Source organism: Symphalangus syndactylus, chromosome 17, assembly GCF_028878055.3.
Source record: "Symphalangus syndactylus isolate Jambi chromosome 17, NHGRI_mSymSyn1-v2.1_pri, whole genome shotgun sequence".
Taxonomy (NCBI): Eukaryota; Metazoa; Chordata; class Mammalia; order Primates; family Hylobatidae; genus Symphalangus; species Symphalangus syndactylus.
In genome coordinates, this window is record NC_072439.2 from 79,653,626 (window position 1) to 79,671,939 (window position 18,314).

The following is an 18,314-nucleotide window of genomic DNA, read 5'->3' on the forward strand; positions in this document are numbered from 1 at the left end:
GGGATTACCTGCCTACAGAGAGGAGCCACCCACTCCAGGCCTCCTCTCTGCTGAGAGCTGAACACTGACAGGATGACCTGCCTGTAGAGAGGAGCCACCCACTAGGGGTCTCCTCTGAGCTGTTTTAAAACTCAATAAAGCTCCTTTTCATCTTGCTCACTCTACTTGTCTGCCTCATTCTTCCTGGACACAGGACAAGAACTCGGGCCAAGGTGCCACTGGCCACAGATGTTTCTGGCCAGGAAAGCAACACCCCAAAGATCCCATAACATCAGTAGACCTTTTCCTCTTAGTATGTTGATAATTGACTTGCTGGTTTCTATATCAGGTTATTAATGATTTGATTAATAGGAGCCAGATCCCCAGAGCCTGATCCCTTCTAGACGCAATGACACACTGAGTTCTAAAGTTAAAGTGCTGGTGACTCCATGGTGACACACTTTGGCCTTCCCTTGGTAGCCAAGGAAACTGATGTTAATGCTATTTCATTTTGTCCTGAGCATCAAGTATTCTCAAATTCAGTAAAGTGGTTTCTAAGCAAAGAGAATGCAGTTTGAGAAAGACTAGGGTGGCGAAAAATAGTGTTTAATAAAATCAGATACTAAGGGAATAGAAACGGATAAAAAATATTGGGTGAAATGAAACAAAAAAGGATTTTATTATACTTTATAGTTTATTTTAATTTATTTTATTTTATTTTTATTTTTATTTATTTATTTGAGATGTAGTCTTGCTCTGTTGCCCAGGCTGGAGTGGAGTGGTGTGATCTCGGCTCACTGCAACCTCCACCTCCCAGGTTCAAGTGATTCTCCTGCTTCAGCCTCCTGAGTAGCTGGGATTACAAGCATGCACCACCACACCCAGCTAATTTTTGTATTTTTGGTAGAGACAGGTTTCACCACGTTGACCAGGCTGGTCTCGAATTTCTGACCTCAGATGATCCACCTGCCTCGACCTTTCAAGGTGTTGGGATTACAGCCATGAGTTACTGCACCTGGCTGTATTCCTTATATTTTAATATTACATATTTATATTTTTCAGGCAATATACAATGAAAATTCATTGCAATTAGAGTGTTAAAATAAAATAGTGTATGTTAAGAAGAAATACAATACAGATTTTTTTTTCTCCCCAGTCCTTAATTATCTCTAACCTTATATTTACACTGGTATCTCTGAGTGATTCAGATATAATTAACATTTCCCGAGCATCCAGTGTTTGCAGGTAATGTGGTAGTCATTTTATACACTATATATCATGGAATTATTTTGCCAAAAATAATTGATCAATTGATCAGTAAGTATTTAGAATGACTATTTTCCTTTTATCTTGAGACTGCTTTTAAATGACCTCAAAAAGACTAATTTAGGTCCCCTTCCCTCCCAACCTCCACAAAATGGAATATCAATTGTTACTATTTTATTAGCAATGCAAAACCAGTAAAAAGCTTGACTGGATTTCTCATTCTACAGGGGGAGTGACAGAGTGACTGGTGAAGCATCTGGATGCAAAACCGAAGGGGTCCAAGGAAAGCTCAGCTATGGGGCAGTTTTCTTTTCCTATCTAAAAGGGAGTAACAGTTCTCTGTTAACCTTCTTTTGTGTCAAATACAGGGAATTAATGCGGTTTTTAAAATATCTCCTGCAAGTTGGTCAGTGTCCTTTTATTTTTTGTTTTTCTAATTTTATCCCTTCACAAGTGTTGTTCCCTTTTGTTATGCAGGCAACGTGCCTGATGGGCTAGTTTTCCAGGTAATCCAACTTTGCTCCACGGCTTTAAGACTCTGTTGAATCAAGCTGGTTTCTTCCTTGCATCCCTTATGTTTAGAAACCTTATTCCTTGTTGGTGATTTCGTCCGTTTTGTGCTTTGATTGCTTTGTGTCATAAAACCTTTTTAGATAAAATTATATGTGTTGGGGAAGGAGACCAACAAAAATATATTATTCAATTACCTTAATCAAATCTCTTTGGGTTAATGAATGTGGCCTCAATTATGGCAATTTTTAGAAATGTAGCTTTTGAATTGAAGTTCTTTTGAAAAAATAAGAGTACTTATTAGAGGTAAAAAAACAAGGAATAGTTTTATTCTCCTTTTGAAACACTGTCAGATTTAAATAGTACTGGTACAATAGAAATCTTGTGGCTTGGGATTCAGAGATCTGAGTTCCACTTTTCACTTTGCTCGTAAGTAATATTAAGGTGATCAGGTAAACTCCTCTTAGTTTCTTTCTCTAAAAAGATGGGATTAAATTAGATGATTTTTTAGGATATCTAGAAATTCTAAAACTCTGTAAGGCAGTGTGTTATGACAAGGTCCTTTTAAACATAAATCAAAATTATTCTGAAATTATTATTTCATATTTTAGAGGCATCAATAGAGCTTATTATAAAATAAACTGGTATGAAATGACATTATTATCTTTATTTCACATGCTGTAGATATAAATACATACTCTAATGAGCTTCAAATAGCATTAATTAAACTGAGAAGACACACCCTCTAATCTTTTTTGAAAACAAAGCTTCCCAGTAGAAATATGTGAGCCATACATGTAATTCATATTTTCTAGTAGTCACATTAAAAAGTAAAAAAAGTAAAATTAATTTTACTATTATATTTTAGTTAATCCCATATGTCCAAAATATTGTCGCTTTAATAGGTAATCAGTTAAAAATTAATGAGTTATTTTTCATTCATTTTCTTAATAAAACAATTTTAAAATGTCTGGTGCATATTTTATGCTTACAGCATACCTTATTTTGGATTAGCCACATTCCAAGTGCTCTATAGCCACACATAGCTGGTGGCTACCATAGTGGTCAGTGCTAATCTAGATAAAATACTTTATTCCAATCATAACTTTAAAACTGTGTATTCAAAGTATGTGAGAAAAACTCTTCATTCTTTGTATTCAGCTGAATTCCAATTAACCTTTAACCTTTTGAGAAGATTGTGTTTGCCCAGGTTTTGACAACGTGGCCACTTTCACACAATACAAACTGCAGGGATGTCAATCATCTTTCAGAGCATGTAGGTTGTGCAAGGAATCCCAATTAACCAGCATCCATGACAGGGGCTGTGATGGCTTTGCCTGGAATTTCAAAAATAGTCTCAACTTGAAAGTGACATATTTCATTGTGTTCATTGAAAAACTGATGCCTTATCAGAAAACCTATTTTTCTACTGCCTCTAGAATACTGACCATTGCAAAGAGATTTTTAAAGGCTTCATATATACTGTGGACAGTTCTTTCAAAGCCCCAAAGCAGAGAAAATTAGTCCAAATTTGCTCTTTGTTGCAAATATTTTGCACAACATTGAGCTATGTATTTGAATAGTGGTATTACATAGTAAATTAGCTTTTTGAACTAAAATATTTAAACAAATTTTCTGTGCTTTTGTTTTGGCTCCATATTTATTAAAACTTATTATTAATATTATTTTTTATTGATAAACCATAATTGTCTACATTTATGAGGTACAGCATGATGTTTTGATATATGTATATATACAATGTGGCATAATTAAATCAAGCTAGTTAACACGCTTATCACCTTGCTTACCTATTATCTTTATAAGACATTTAAAATTTTCTGTTATTTAAAAATATATATTATTATTGACTATAGTCACCCTGCTGAGAAACAACTCTCAAAACGTATTACTCTTGTTTATCTGAAACTTTGTACCCTTTGATTACCTGTCATCATTCCCTTTCTTCCTAACCCTCCCTACTTGCCACCCTAGCCTCTGCTAACCATTGCTCTATTCTACTTCTATGAGTTCAACTTTAATTTTTTAAATTAAATTTAATTTAATTTTAACTTCTGGGAGTGTTCAACTTTATTAGATTTCACATATGGGTGAGACCATGCAGTATTTGTCTTTCTGTGCTTGACTTATTTCACTTAGCTCCATGTCCTCCAAATTCATCCATGTTGTCACAAATGACAGGAATTCCCTCCTTTGTAAGACCGAATAGTATTCCATCGTGTATGTGTACCCACATTTTCTTTACCCATTCATCTGCTGATGGACATTTAGGTTGTTTCCATATCTTGGCTATTGTGAACAATGCTGCAATTAGCATGGCAGTGCAGATATCCCTTTGACATACTGATTTCAGTTTCTTTGGATATATACCTGGAAGTGAGATTACTTCTGGGTTGAATGGTAATTCTATTTTTGGTTTTACTGGGAAGCTCCATACCCTGTTTTCCTAAAAGCTGTATTAATTTTTCTTCTCACCAATAAAATATAAAAGTTCAATTTTTCTACATCCTGTTAATGCTTATCTTTCATCTTTTTGATAAAAGCCACTCTATCAGGTGTGAGGTAATATTTCATTGTGGTTTTAATTTACATTTTTCTAATTAGTGATGCTAAGCATTTGTCCATGTACCTATTAGCCATTTGTATGTCTTCTTTTGAAAAATATCTGGGCTGTTTGCTCATTTTTAAGTTATTTGTTTTCTTGCTATTAAGTTGTTTGAGTTTCTTATGTATTTTGGATAGTTACCCTTTAACAGATGTATAATTTGCAAGTATTTTCTCCTATTCTATAGGTTGTTTTTTCACCTTGTTAATTATTTCTTTTTCTGTGCAGAACATTTTAGTTTGATGCCATCCCGTTTGTCTATTTTTATTTCATTGCCTGTGCTTCAGGGGTGATATCCAAAAAAATGACTGTCTAGACCAATGTCATGAAGATTATCTTCTTTGTTTTCTTTTAGTAGTTTTACAGGTTCAGATGTCTTATATGTAAGTCTTTAATTCATTTTGAGTTGATTTTTGTCTATGGTTTAAGATAAGGGTCTAATTTTATTCTTCTGCATGGGGATATCCAATTTTCCCAACAACAATTATTGAAGAGATTGTCCTTTCCCCATTGTCTATTCTTGGCAACTTTGTCAAAAATCAGTTAACCATCAAATGCATAGGTTTATTTCTGGGTTTTCTATCTTGCTCCATTGATCAATGTATCTGTTTTTATGCAAGTACCATGTAGTTTTGATTACAATCACTTTATAATATGTTTTGAAATCAAGGCATGTGATGCTTCCAACTCTGTTATTATTGCTCAGGATTGTTTTGGCAATTCCTAACTCAGTGCCCTGACCAACTGTATTGAAATCACCTACAGTGCTGACCATAAATATGGATTTCTGGTTTCTTTCCTCACTCTCAAATCAAGATCTTTCAAGGTAGTTCTCAATATTTTCATTTTTATCAAAGCTCCCATGTTATTTTTCTATAGTCAGGTGAAAGAACCCCCCCATCTTTTGTTCCATAGCTGAAAAAATAGAAGATGAAATAATTTAAACTATTTGCCTCATATTCCAAAACTAGTAAATATCACACCTAGAATCAGAGCCCACCTAAGCTTTCTCTCTTAATAATGTTTCTGAAATGACCCTGTATCCATTAATAATGTTCAACACCATATACTGACCTAATTAAAGGAGGAGAAAAAAGGACATATTTTAGACACATTTTTAACATAAAGATTTTTAAAAATAGATTCACTTGAATTAAATTTAATCAGATTATCTTTCCAGAGTTACTCTATTTAATCAAGCTTTTACTATCGAATTTTGAAGTAGCATTCTTCAGAGAACCTTGCAAGCAAGTTCTCTTAAGCACTTCTCTGGAAGGTATATGAGATTTAAATAATGGAAGAAGATACCCATATATTTTTCCTCTGGTAGCTGAAATTATTTAGGTAGTTTTATGTAAATTTTATGCAAATGCAACACATTTTATGCCCCCAAACTTATGGCGATCATAACTATTTTATTCACCAAAAGTTGGCCTTCAACAAGATTCTACTGAGGACTGATGATCTATGCAGTCTCCTTCTGCCTGAATTTTTGTGACATTTATCATCATCCTACTTGGATACTCAAAAGACTTGCAATATGTGACTATAGAACTGAAATAAGATCCTGATTTTCCTTCAACCAAGCCTGAACTACCTACCACAAGCACCTGGGGATCATTATTTGTAGTTTCTTCTCTAGTTTCTTAGTACAAATCATCTTGATTCATTTATGTCATAAAGTAATAGACATTCAAATTATAATTTTACTGAGTAAAAAGACACACCCCGGTATGTATGGAAAGTATTACTAAATTTTATTAGTTTTTAAGAGTGACTGTTTGCCAATAGCTAAATTTAGAAAGAATATGTTCCTGACAGTGCAGCTCTAGAGAAAATTTTAAGGAGTGAAATTTCATTAATTTTCAGAGCATTACAGCCAGCTGGCAAAGCCTTTTCTATACCATCGTGGCTTACTGCCTTTGAAATTACTTTCTTTTCTTAAATTAACCTGTCTATGTTAAAATGACAAAACAGCAATAACGGTGTGATAAAATTGGCCTCTTTGTATAATCTTCAAGTAACTTAACTAACTTAAATAATAGTACCCCGAGTTTATGACTGCTGCAGTGTACTCCATAAAAAGAAATTGGTGTTAAGAACATTTACAGAGCCCCATATTAGTTTTATTGGTAGATAAATAACATTTAAAAATTTGAATCATATATAAAGTAGAAGGAGACTTCTAGCTCAAAAAGAAATTCCTCATTTAAACCCTCAGGACCTAGTTGTCTCACCTGTGGTGGTGGAAAGAGCACCAAGCTTGGAACCAGAGGGTCCAGGTTCGGGTCATTGTCATTGTGTGAGCATGGGCAGGTAAGAGAATTTCCCTGGGTCTCAGTTTCCACATCTGCAAAATGGGGTTACTAATATTAACACTGCCTTCTTCTCAGGGTGTTATAAAAATAAAATAACAAATGTGAGTGACAACAGAAGAAACATATTCCCGAGATTTCTGAGGAGTTTGTCTCATAGAGAGGAAAGAAGTCAGAATGAGTGGTTAGACTTTGTAGAATATGCACATCCTACAGTGTGTGCAGGGGATGGTGCTAAATGAGGACAATAAGGTCTGAGCAGCAGCAAGGAAGGGACGACACAGGGAAAAAGAATGTCATGGGAACCATGAGGATGGTGCTTCTGGGAAAGAGAGGTTCAGAGGGAATTTTTTTTATAAGGATAATGAATGAATGGTTAGATGTTGGATGGACAAATGGATGGTTGGTTAAATGGTAGGATGGATGAATGGACTAGGTAAGCCCCTGAACCACCCTGTAAAGAAAACCATCAGTCAAAATCTCCTTTAGGGTGGCTGTTCAATGGGCAGAGAAGGCCTCAGGGTGGCCCAGAATTCTTCAGGTTTAACATGTAAGTCTTTTGGTCAGTTTTATTTTAAACTTTTGTACAAATACCAACTATCTCTGTTTCTTGAATGTGGGCAATGATGACTGAGCTGGCTACTTCAGGAGGAGCCTCATTCCATTGTTGGAAGGCTTGGCTTTCTTTAAGTTGAACTGAAATCTGGACCCTGGCAACTGCTACTTTGGGTCCTGAAATCTTGACCCTGGTGACTGTACCTTTGGAGTCACAGAACATTTTTCTTCCTTTTGACATAGAGCAACACTTCTCTAAACAGCATGTTCTATACCTAGATAGGGTAGAGATCTGCATTCTGTTTGTTAGCCCATGATTGTCAGCATTTAAGACCTCCATAAAACATTACAAGTCATGTTAGACTTATAGTACCGAAAGTTAATTTCTACTTTATCTTTCGGATATCCTCCAACTCATAAACACAAAAAGCAGATATACAAGCCATGCACTAGTCAGGGTTTTCAAGATGAGAGCACAACTCAGAATTTTCAAAGTGTCAAGGTATCACAACAGGAACAAACAGGCCCACAAAAGCTTACTTTATCCATGTTGTTTGTGATATAGAGTAATACATTAATTTTTAAAAATATAGTAGCTTTCTATATAGTACTACGTTATCATTGAAAAATGGAATTTTCATCAAAAACCTATCTTCTACTTTTTCAGTGATATGAAGGAAGAATTGTTTATCCCAGACATTTATCATTGAGCCCTTTAATATTCATCCACTTCTTTATTTATACATCATTCACTCACCAAACACTTATCTAATTTCTACTATATACTTGGCATTTGGCTAAGTGCTAGTGCTAGAGGTACTAATTATAATAAGACATGATCTTCGGTCTAAAAGGGTCTGGTCATCAAGTGTCTGAAGTAAGAGGCCAAGATGAGGTGTTAGGAATGAGGATAAGAAAAAGAGTTTGCAGGCTGGACGCAGTGGCTCACCCCTGTAATCTCAGCACTTTGAGAGGCCCGGGCAGGTGGATCACTTGAGGTCAGGAGTTTGAGACCAGCCTGACCAACATGGTGAAACCCCATCTCTACTAAAAATACAAAATTAGTCAGACATAGTGGCACACGCCTGTAATCCCAGCTACTTGGGAGGCTGAGAGGCAGGAGAATTGCTTGAACCGGGAAGGCGGAGGCTGCAGTGAGTCGAGATCGCGCCACTGCATTCCAGTCTGGGCAACAAGAGTGAAACTCTGTCTCAAAAAAAAAAAAAGGAAAGAAAAAAGAAAAAAAAAGTAGTAAGTAACCAGTAAGTGAAAGAAGAAAAGAGAGGATTTGTAGCAGGAATAGCAGGGCAATATGGAATGTCCACATGGAGGTAGGACCTGCCAGACATATAAACCTGTAGCATTGGAAGAATCATATTGCTCTAAATTCTTTATCTACCATAAGTGAAAACAGAGATTCTGAGGGATATAGGGCAATGCATGATTTCCTCAGGGCTAGGTCTTCTCAATCCTTTCCAGTGGTTCAATGTAACAGCAGATCACCTCATCCTGCTAGTGGAAGGCATCAGGCAACCGGGAACTACCTATTCCCTGTAGGATTTTGTTCTACTGCATTACTGTATTGCAATGCCATCCATAGTAGCATACTTTTTATTTTCTGTTACGAATATATAATTTCATAGAATAAGAATGTATTATTTCAGCTGCTCATTAGTTGAGTCTAGTTCTCATCATATAAAGACTTTTTTTTTTTTTAAAAAAAACACCTATTTTAATAACACTTTCTGGAAGACATCTTTAATTTTCCAGATGAATTGTTCACTAATTAATATCCCAGGAGTGTGAGTGCTATAAATGATAAATACTCTTTTAATTTTAAAACTAAGATGGCTTGGAGAACTTTTAAATTTAAATCCCAAGAAAATTTAACAGAAATGCTGATAAAAATGATATGTCATTCTATGCTTATGTTCAGTGAAAGAAATTGAATACATTTATTTTTCCCAACTAGTTAAGTTTACAGAGTTTCCTAACAAAGAGTGGTGATATAGTCTGGGTCTGCATCCCCACCCAAATCTCATGTCAAATTGTAATCCCCAGTGTTGGAGGTGGGGCCTGGTGGGAGGAGATTGGATCATGGGGGCAGTTTGCCCCTCAGTGTTGCTCAGCGATAGTGAGTGAGTGCTCACGAGATGTGGTTGTTTTGGTTGTTTAAAAGTGTGTGGCACCTCTCCCCCCTCTCTCTTCCTTCTGCTCTGGCCATGTGAATTTGTGCCTGCTTCCCCTTTGCCTTCCCCCATGATTGTTAAGTTTCCCAAGGTCTCCCCAGCCATGCTTCTTGTACAGCCTGTGGAACCATGAGCCTCTTTTCCTAATAAGTTACCCAGTCTCAGGTATTTCTTTGTAGCAGTGTGAGAATGGACTAATACAAGTGGTATGCCCTAAATTACCATGCAACCTATAACTTAAAGGGAGAGATTAAATAAAATGACATTTTTTTTATTAGAATAACCATCTATTTTAAAATGTTCATTATTTAATAATGACCTATAATATCCATTTAAGCATCAAACTGGGCAAAACTTATTTACGAAGTTCTTACTTTTGTTTCTCTGTTTAAATAAAATATTGGCTTCAGAGCACTCGTTAAATTAATAGACCAAAGAGAATTCTAATCTTTTGATTCTCGGCCTAATTTTCTCCTTCCGTTTTCAGTATGAACATAGGGGTTCCAGGTAGACATTGAAACAAAACTTTAGAAGGATTATAAAAGGAAGTAAGAGCCAAACAAGGAAAAAATAAGAAATAAAAAAGAATGGGGTAATCTCTCCCATGACAGGCCCTGAATATAAATAAGGGTGTGGTTTTAAAGTGAGTCATTATTCCATTGCCTACTCCTTTCACAGCAGAGACAGTGATGTTGTGGAATAGAAGCTGTTAAAGAGGCTTTATATAACTATTAGCCTCTGAAACAATAGACAGGCAGCAGGGTGTTGTTCCAGAAAATGTTCAAAGAGGAGGAGTAATTTTGTCCTTTACAAATGTAATATCTTCTCTTTTCTCCTGTATCATTTGGAGGAAGCGCCTTTTTCCTTTCTCTCTTTTTTAAGCAAAATAAGCGTTATGCACTAGTAGGTAGTGAGTGAATTCTCTTTGCCAGCAGGAAGAAAAGCAATTTTTGAATGCCGAAAATAGCTCCTTTGTGTGAAAATATCACACAGCCCAAGACGTTTTTGGGAGAAAGCAAAGATTCATGTTCTGAATTAATATTTTTTAAATATACAGGCAGAGAAATGTTAATAATAGAAAAGACAGAAATTGATGGTCATTTCAAAGTCTGAATGTTTATCCTGTTTACAACGCACTCAGACTTTTATGTGGTCTCAGAGTCATAATTCCTCTCCCAGGCTATGTCTATAGGAGACAGGTATTCCTAATCATTCTGTTTGGGTCAAGACATTTTTTTCCTTCCCTACCTTTTACTTCCTGTTCCTATGCAACATTACAAACCAAGCAAAGCGTGAAGTGACCTGGATATAGGAGATAGCCCTAGAGCTGTAGACAGAATTAAAAATCCTATCTTTTTTTTTTTTTTTTCTGTAAAGCACCCTGACATCTTTGGGAACCATACACTCTAGGGAATCTTTTTATCAATTATTTGCAAATAGCAGAACATCAGCCAGTTACAAAGACTTTTGATAGAGGTGGTGGGCATCTTTTACTTTCACCCAACCAGTGTCCCTTTCTGCTTCATTTGATAGTAACATATCCTTTTCTTTTGAGAAACTAACCATTCTTATTACATGTCATTTTGATGGCACTGTCAGTCCAACTGTCTTGCCTTCTTTCTGGCCAGTGAGTGGATGGCCATGTGAACCAGGCTTGGACAGTGAGATGTTTTCCTATGAATGTGAGTATTGAATGGAATGACACAGAATGGAACATGGTCACTGACTCACTTTGCTAGTGGTTCTACTTGTCTGACTGCTGAATGAACTCTAACTCCTGACTGACAGATTTTGGAACCTGGAAGTAGAGTGCTCTCATAGCAAAATCTAAAATGAGGCAGTGGTTTTGGAAATAGGTGGTGTGTAGAAGGTGGAAACTGTGTGAGAATTTTGAGGACAGTATTGGTGAAAGATAAAGTACCTTGAAGCCATTGTGCATACAATTTTGAATTATGAGGAGGCTGGCAGTGAGGCCTAAAAGGAATGGGAGAAAAATCTTATTGGAAACTGGAGGGAAGGGCAGAAACTTAACAATATGCTTCTCTGCAGGAACGTGGAAAGTAGAAAATGTGCCTGATAAACTAGGGCATCTAGCTGAGATTTCCAAGCAGAACGGTTAGTTACCACCCATTTGTTTTTCTTGCTGCTTACAGTAAAATATGAGATAAGAGAGAGCTAAACTTAGGGAAGGACTGTTAAACAGCAAGAAGCTAGATCTTGATGGTCTGAAAGCTCTCACGCTATTCAGAAAGTCAGAGATGCTGAAAGGAAGATAATGTCTAGGGTGTGGCCATAAATCTTTTTATTAAGATCTTCACAATTCAATGGTACCTCAGAGAACCTTCAGTGGGACTAAAGGGCCCCTTAAGGAGATTAAGAGTGTGCCACACAGATTCTCTCAGCCAAAGAGTAGAGCTTCTAAAAAGCCTAAGGGCATTGTCCCCAGTCATCTCAGCAGAAGCCCAAGGTGGAAGGGAGATTATCTGTAAGAGGTGTGTGGGTGGGGCTTTTGCCTGATGGATTTAACCTGGAAAAGTTTCACAGGAAACCCATAAAGTTCTCAAAAGAGATACATACATTACTACTTGGATGGAATGGGACAGTACAGAACAGTACAGAATGAAGACAGGGCTTTGAAGGTCCAGAATTTTAACACCTGCTATATTTTGCAAAACTAGAAAGAAGACTAAGTGGGTGAAACCAAGAGCTCAGAGGGCAGAGTGGAGAAACATGAAGAATGACTTCAGACAAGAGACCTAATCAAGGATCTTCCAACATTTGCCTGGCTGAATTTTAGAACTGCCATGGACCCGTAACCCCATGTCTTCCATCCCCCACCCCTTCTTTGAACAGGGTCATATAAGTGTTTATCTTATATCTGTCCCACTGTTGCATGTTGGCAGAGGGAGACATAATTTGCTCTTGTTTTACAGGTTTAAAAATAACAAGGAATTGTATTTGAAGAGCTGTGTTTAAAGAACTACACTTGAGAAACCACATTCATACTTGGACCTGATTTAGATGACGAGATTATGGACTCGAAGCTGATATTGCAATGGAATGAGAATTTTGAAGTCTTTGGGGGCAGTGAGTACATTTTGCATTTGAGAGGTGAATAAATCATTGGGTGCCAGAGGATACACTGTGGTGGACAGCCTCTAAGGTGGCGCCTAGTGATCCTTGCCTGCTGGTACACACATCGTTTTGTAATACCTTCTTGCTGAGTGTGGGCTGGGCTTATTGACTCACATATAACAAATAGAATACCTTAGAAGTGATAGGACGGTAATTGAGGGATTAGGTTATAAAAGGCTGCAGTTTTCATCTTGGAGGCTTTCTCTCACTCTCTTTTGAATGACTTACCCTGGGGAAGCCAGCTGCCATGCCATAAAGCATAAGGCAGCCCTGTGGCAAGTCCCATGGGAGTGGACTTGAAAATAGACTTTCTGAGACCTGCCCATAGCCCTGTGAATGGGCTTGGAAGCAGATATCCTTGAGATAACTGTAGCCTCAGCCAAAACCTCGATTGTAGCCCATGAGAGAACCTGCGCCAAAACGACACAGCTAAGCTGCTCCTGATTCGTGATCTACAGAAACTTTTGAAAAATAATTGTTTGCTATTTTCAGCCTCTAAATGTTGAGATAATTTGTTATGCAGAAATGGATAAAAATACACTCATATTCTAGAGGATACACTATGCTATAATACTCTAATTACTGTTATTCAACATTTTGTGAAAAGGCAATTCCACTGTCTTTAAGAGGATGACATTGTCAATGAATCTTTTAGTCACTATTTAGTCACTATTTGAAGAGTGCCAACTTTGACCACAATTTAATTTTTAAAAATTGTGCTAATGCCAAATTCTTTTTTTAATCTGATTTCTCAAATATTGTGAAATATAAAGTTTGGTCTCCTACCTCTCCACTGTCTTAACTGATCTTTTGACTAATTCTTTTCTTTAATTACAAAATGATAGCTTAAAATGGCATGAGGGCATGGTGTTCCCTTGGTCCTTGGAATTATCCCAGGTTAGAGTGCTCAAAGATAGGCTAGATTTATATATAATAATAAGGTACCTTTATGGGATGCTTATCTGTACCAGGAACTTTGAAACTTGCTTTCTGTAAACATTTTAGACAATTCTCATACCAATTGTTTGAATTGGGCATCATTATTATTCCTCCTTTAAAGAGAGTTGCCCAATGTCATACGTCGGTGAGAGGTGGATCTGAGATTTGAACCCAGATCTGCCTATCTTCAAGAAATCCTGAGCTCTTAATCACTTTAGGCAAAGAAGATGTCCTGTGCCTCTTTGCATGAATTAATAAGCTGTGATAAGTGGATTCGCTCACTGGCCCAATGGTTACAAAACAGAACCTGTGCAAGCCCATTTCATATCCTTCTGGATGCAGCCTGTGAGGGGTTTTGAATCCAGAGAAGCCCTTTTGTCACATGTGAGCCCAGGACATTTTTGAAGAGAGAAGTCCATGCCCAATCTGAAATAAACTATCACCAGGTTATAGCCTCTGCCTTTAAGAAAACTTTGGGCGATCTTAAACGTTATTCAGAATGTGGGAGATACTTGAAGTGGTCAGTTATATTGATTTTTCAGGATCAAGAGTACATGAATTCTAAGAGAGAAATCAGAGGGTTTCAAGAGGCATTTGAATGAGTGGAACAAAAGCTCCCTGGCCATGCCTGTGACCAAGACTATCACTGTTTTTTTCCCGCTAAGGGAAAACAGGGGCTAGCACGTTTGGTAAACTGTTACATGCCAGAGTGTTCACTAAATGCTTTATGCATTCGGGTCATTCTGACAAACATTGACTTATTTGTTGGTTATTTAAAAAGGACAATTGAAATATAAAATATGGTGAAATTCCTGATATTAATAAGTGTCTTTGTTCTATTTGAGAAATCAGATTAAAAAAAGAATTTGGCATTCGCACAATTTTTAAAAATAAAATTGTGGTCAAAGTTATTAATGAAGTATTTAATTTTATTTGCTTTCTTCCCTCACTAATTTTCCAACAGATTTAATTTCTTCAAAATCGAATCCTTTATATTTCTTAAAGTTTCAGTATAATCTTACAAATTGTTGAAAATACATTCCATGTTTTCCTGGTCATGTTTCTCATACCTAGACTGTGTATTCAGTCAAACAGGGTGATGGTCAGGCCAAAGTTTATCTTATCACACCAGAGTTTTTAGGTCATTTCCAGTTTTCTTATTTTTTTTTTCTTTTCAAACTTTCACTTGAAAAGAACTTAATTGGAAAACACTAGCAAAGCTTTTTTCCTTCCTCTTTTGGCTATTGAACTGCCAACTGCCAATTGTTTCTGCATTCTTTATCTGATGTGCACAAGATACAGGAAAATTGTGGCTGTATTTGGAGTTGGCAATAGTTAAATGGAATTATAGAGAGTGACTAAAACCAACATGTATTTTGTAGAGTCTTTTGATTACACACAGCTTTCTCTGAGACATAAAAAAAAAACCTCTTGAAGGATTAGCTTGCTAGGGAGAATTACCATTTTGAAAGATTTTTGCCACATTTCAATGACAAAATTATTCAGAAAAAAAGTGCCTCTCTGTAAATAGTCTCTAAAGTCTCACAAACATCTGAGCTCTTGGGGGCCAGAATCAGGGCACAATTTGCGTAAATTAAACACACACACACATTTGATAATCCAAAGGTCTCTCAGATGTGTTTTGACCCTTCTGGAAAGTATCATCAAAATAACTGTACCATCTCTTCAAAAAAGTGCCTGTGACACGGACCATGAAAAGTCGGTTGTAGAAATCTTATTTTAACCACTGATGTATTACAGCTATGTTGAAGTGGCAGCTGATTAACTTGGTTGAAAACCAAGTACATTATATGTATCTTTTCCTCAACAGACCAGTGTGAAATATAAAGCTTATTTTTTTATGTAACTCCTTAAATGATCTAAATCCTTTATTTAAAACAACTTACCTTATGATAACTCTTCTAACAGATTTAAATACTCTTTTTATTATATGAGACTTTGCATATTTCTATTAAGTGAGATAGCTACATCAACACATTTCCTGAAATTATTCTTAATGATTAATTTTAATAACGTGATATGCTGGTTGGAATTTGTGGTTGTTTCATGTGCCTATCTTATTAGAATTTCAAGCATTCCTAAAGCATTCATCTTGGAAAGTGACTTAGACAAAATTTTGTGCAATTGATTAATTTCTCATCAGAGAAACTCCTGAGAGGTTGAGTAATTTTGCAGTTAACTAATGCCAGACCGCTGTAAACAAGAAACAAAATGTGAATCAGATGCTACCTTCTCTGAAGATGGAATCCATATCAAGCAAAAAATCTGACTTCAGAAATTCGCTTTACAAATTAGTCCAGTAGTTGTCTATCGTGTCACCTGGCATCAGCCCACAGCCTCCCAGTAAGACACTCGATAGAGGAAAGACAGCAGAGTGAGGATGTGGTATCCCTCCTCGTCTAAGCGCTCCTTAGGCAAGGCTCCCTCATTCCAGCTCTGTCATCCCAGTACAAGTTGGGGTAAGATAAGCTCTAGTTATGAAATGCTCTATGGCAGGAAAAATTCAGAGAATGTGCTTGTGTGACCATGAGAGTGTGTTTTACTGCTGGGATGAGGTGAGCCATACAGAGAGGCAGGTGGAGGGGGAGAAGAGAGCTGTGATATTCCTGGAAATAATTTGCTCCCATGTCACCCCCGGAAAAGGCATCTCCCTTAAATCAGGCAGGCATAATGAATGGTGTGATACCCGGAGGCCTGCACAGTTATAAATACACAGCCTTTCATTCTAGAGATGGCCCATTACCACTCACTAAAACAGTCTGTCACAGTGGTGCTCTGGGGCCATTCATTTTTCATGACCTTCTTGGCGACGTGACTGGGATTTCCTGAAACCACGCATAGGTCCCTGCCCAGCAAGCGCTCTGCGTTAACATCCCTTAATTCTTCTCTTCCAAAGGTTATCATGTCTGGTGGTGTGTGTGTGTGTGTGTGTGTGTGTGTGTGTCTTCCCTAGCAGGCAAAGAAACAAACAGCACAAACTAAGCTTGACCTTGTTGGAAATACAGTTTATCCACAGAGTGAATGTTGGCTAAAATTTAATCTTATGACATCAGGAATGTTCAAAGTTTACACAGGAGGTAAGAAATTTTAAAAATCAGTTTAAAAAATTATCTCACTATTCCCAAGGTTCAGATTTCACATCATGAAAGGCACACTTTAGCAGAGCAATTGCAGCAAAGCAGGGCCTTCTTATTTGCTGGCTGCTTCAAATAACAGTTGTCCTTTGATAATATTGACACCTATCTCCTTCACAATCTAGTGCTTCTCCTGCACTTTGTAACATATCCCATCTGTTTTTTTAGGGCCACTGTCATAAGGACGCCTGGAAGAGTGAAGAAAGGCCTGATTGATCACAAGGTCCTATCAAATGTCAAAGCTGGCCCTGGCTGACCTCCCATCTATTCAGAGCTGCTTTGATTTAATCTCCAAACTGGCTGCTTCTCCAGGCTGTGAGTTCTATCCGCAACCTATGTGTCAGCATTGAGATATGACCTGCTTCACGCTCCATTCATCTCATTTGAAGGACGGAAATTAAACTCGAGGGTCGAAGAGGGGAACTGCTCAAAATACACACACACATTAACTGAAGCCTTTTGTGTGGGTACGTTATAGGAGTTTGAACAACCATTAAAAATTATATTAAAATGAACTTGATCTTTACTCCACTGAAATGGTTTAGAACTTTTCCTCCCCTCACTGCCCCTTCATCTATTCTTTTTTCCCTCCCATATTTGTAGTAATCATATGAACCTGATCTCATTAAGGTTCAAAGTGAAAGAAGAGAAAAATTTACATTTTTTCAGTTTCTTTAAAAATGGTGTGCTTTAGAAAATTCACTTTGCCTGTAGTTTGCACCGTAAATATTTTTTTTAAAGAGATAGGAGAAGCCGGTAACCAGACTAATAGAAATTCAGACTGCTTTGTTTAGCATTACTGATTCACTTAAGTTTCACCTTGTAAGGTTTTTTAAAAAAATTAATTAAAACTCAAACTTTGGGAATAGTTCTATAACTATCAGGACACATTGGTATGGTATAAATCTATATATCCTAGGTTCCATGTCTTATTTCTAAACTCTTCTTGCTCTTTTCATTGGCCCTTTTATGCTATCAAAGCTAATAACTAAGTGAAACTGGATTCCTTACAGATTTGTTTGCATAAAAAGTTCAAGAAAAAACTCTAAGTTATTTACTAGAAGTGCCTCAAAAGTATTGAAATAAAATAACTGTAAGTGTGTTAGAAAAGTAGGTAGATTTATTTCTGTGTTTATTCATTTGCTCATGCATTCATACATTTAAATTCTGTATGATAATGGCATCCAGGTAGGAAAAATGTTGTTGCTTGTTTAGTTAAAAGGATATACTGTACATTTCCACTGTAATAGTAGTACATATTCAGTATAGAAAAGATAATTGGCAAAGACAGGCAAGAAAGAGAGAGGGAATAGCAGACATCAAAAATACTATTGACCAGAAGTAAACAACATTAATACCTTTGTGTTTATCTTTTCTTTTTTTTTGGTAGATGCCCACTTTTTATTTTCCTTATATAAAATCATACTGTTTCTGCTTGGGAGAAGACCACATTTTTGATTGTTATATCACCTTTTATGGAAATGATTATTTTCTTTGGTAATATTGTATTAATAGCAATTCAGATTTTTAAGTTTTTTTCACTATTATAAATATTATTATGTAAAAATATAATTATATATAGTATGTTATTTATAATGTTTCCTTTATTTTCTCCAAAATACTCTAATTTGGGAAAAAAGATGTGCTC

General features: G+C 36.5%; 1 long non-coding RNA gene across 1 annotated transcript in view; it reads left to right on the forward strand.

Annotated features, from left to right (window-relative positions):
• The window catches only part of LOC134733092 (uncharacterized), a 199,553-nt gene extending 181,826 nt beyond the window's left edge, over positions 1–17,727 (forward strand). Inside the window, exons 3-4 of the long non-coding RNA XR_010116655.1 lie at positions 12,371–12,524; positions 16,835–17,727. This is a non-coding gene — a long non-coding RNA (uncharacterized lncRNA). The remainder of the gene's footprint in view (positions 1–12,370; positions 12,525–16,834) is intronic.
• Positions 17,728–18,314: the final 587 nt, after the last annotated feature.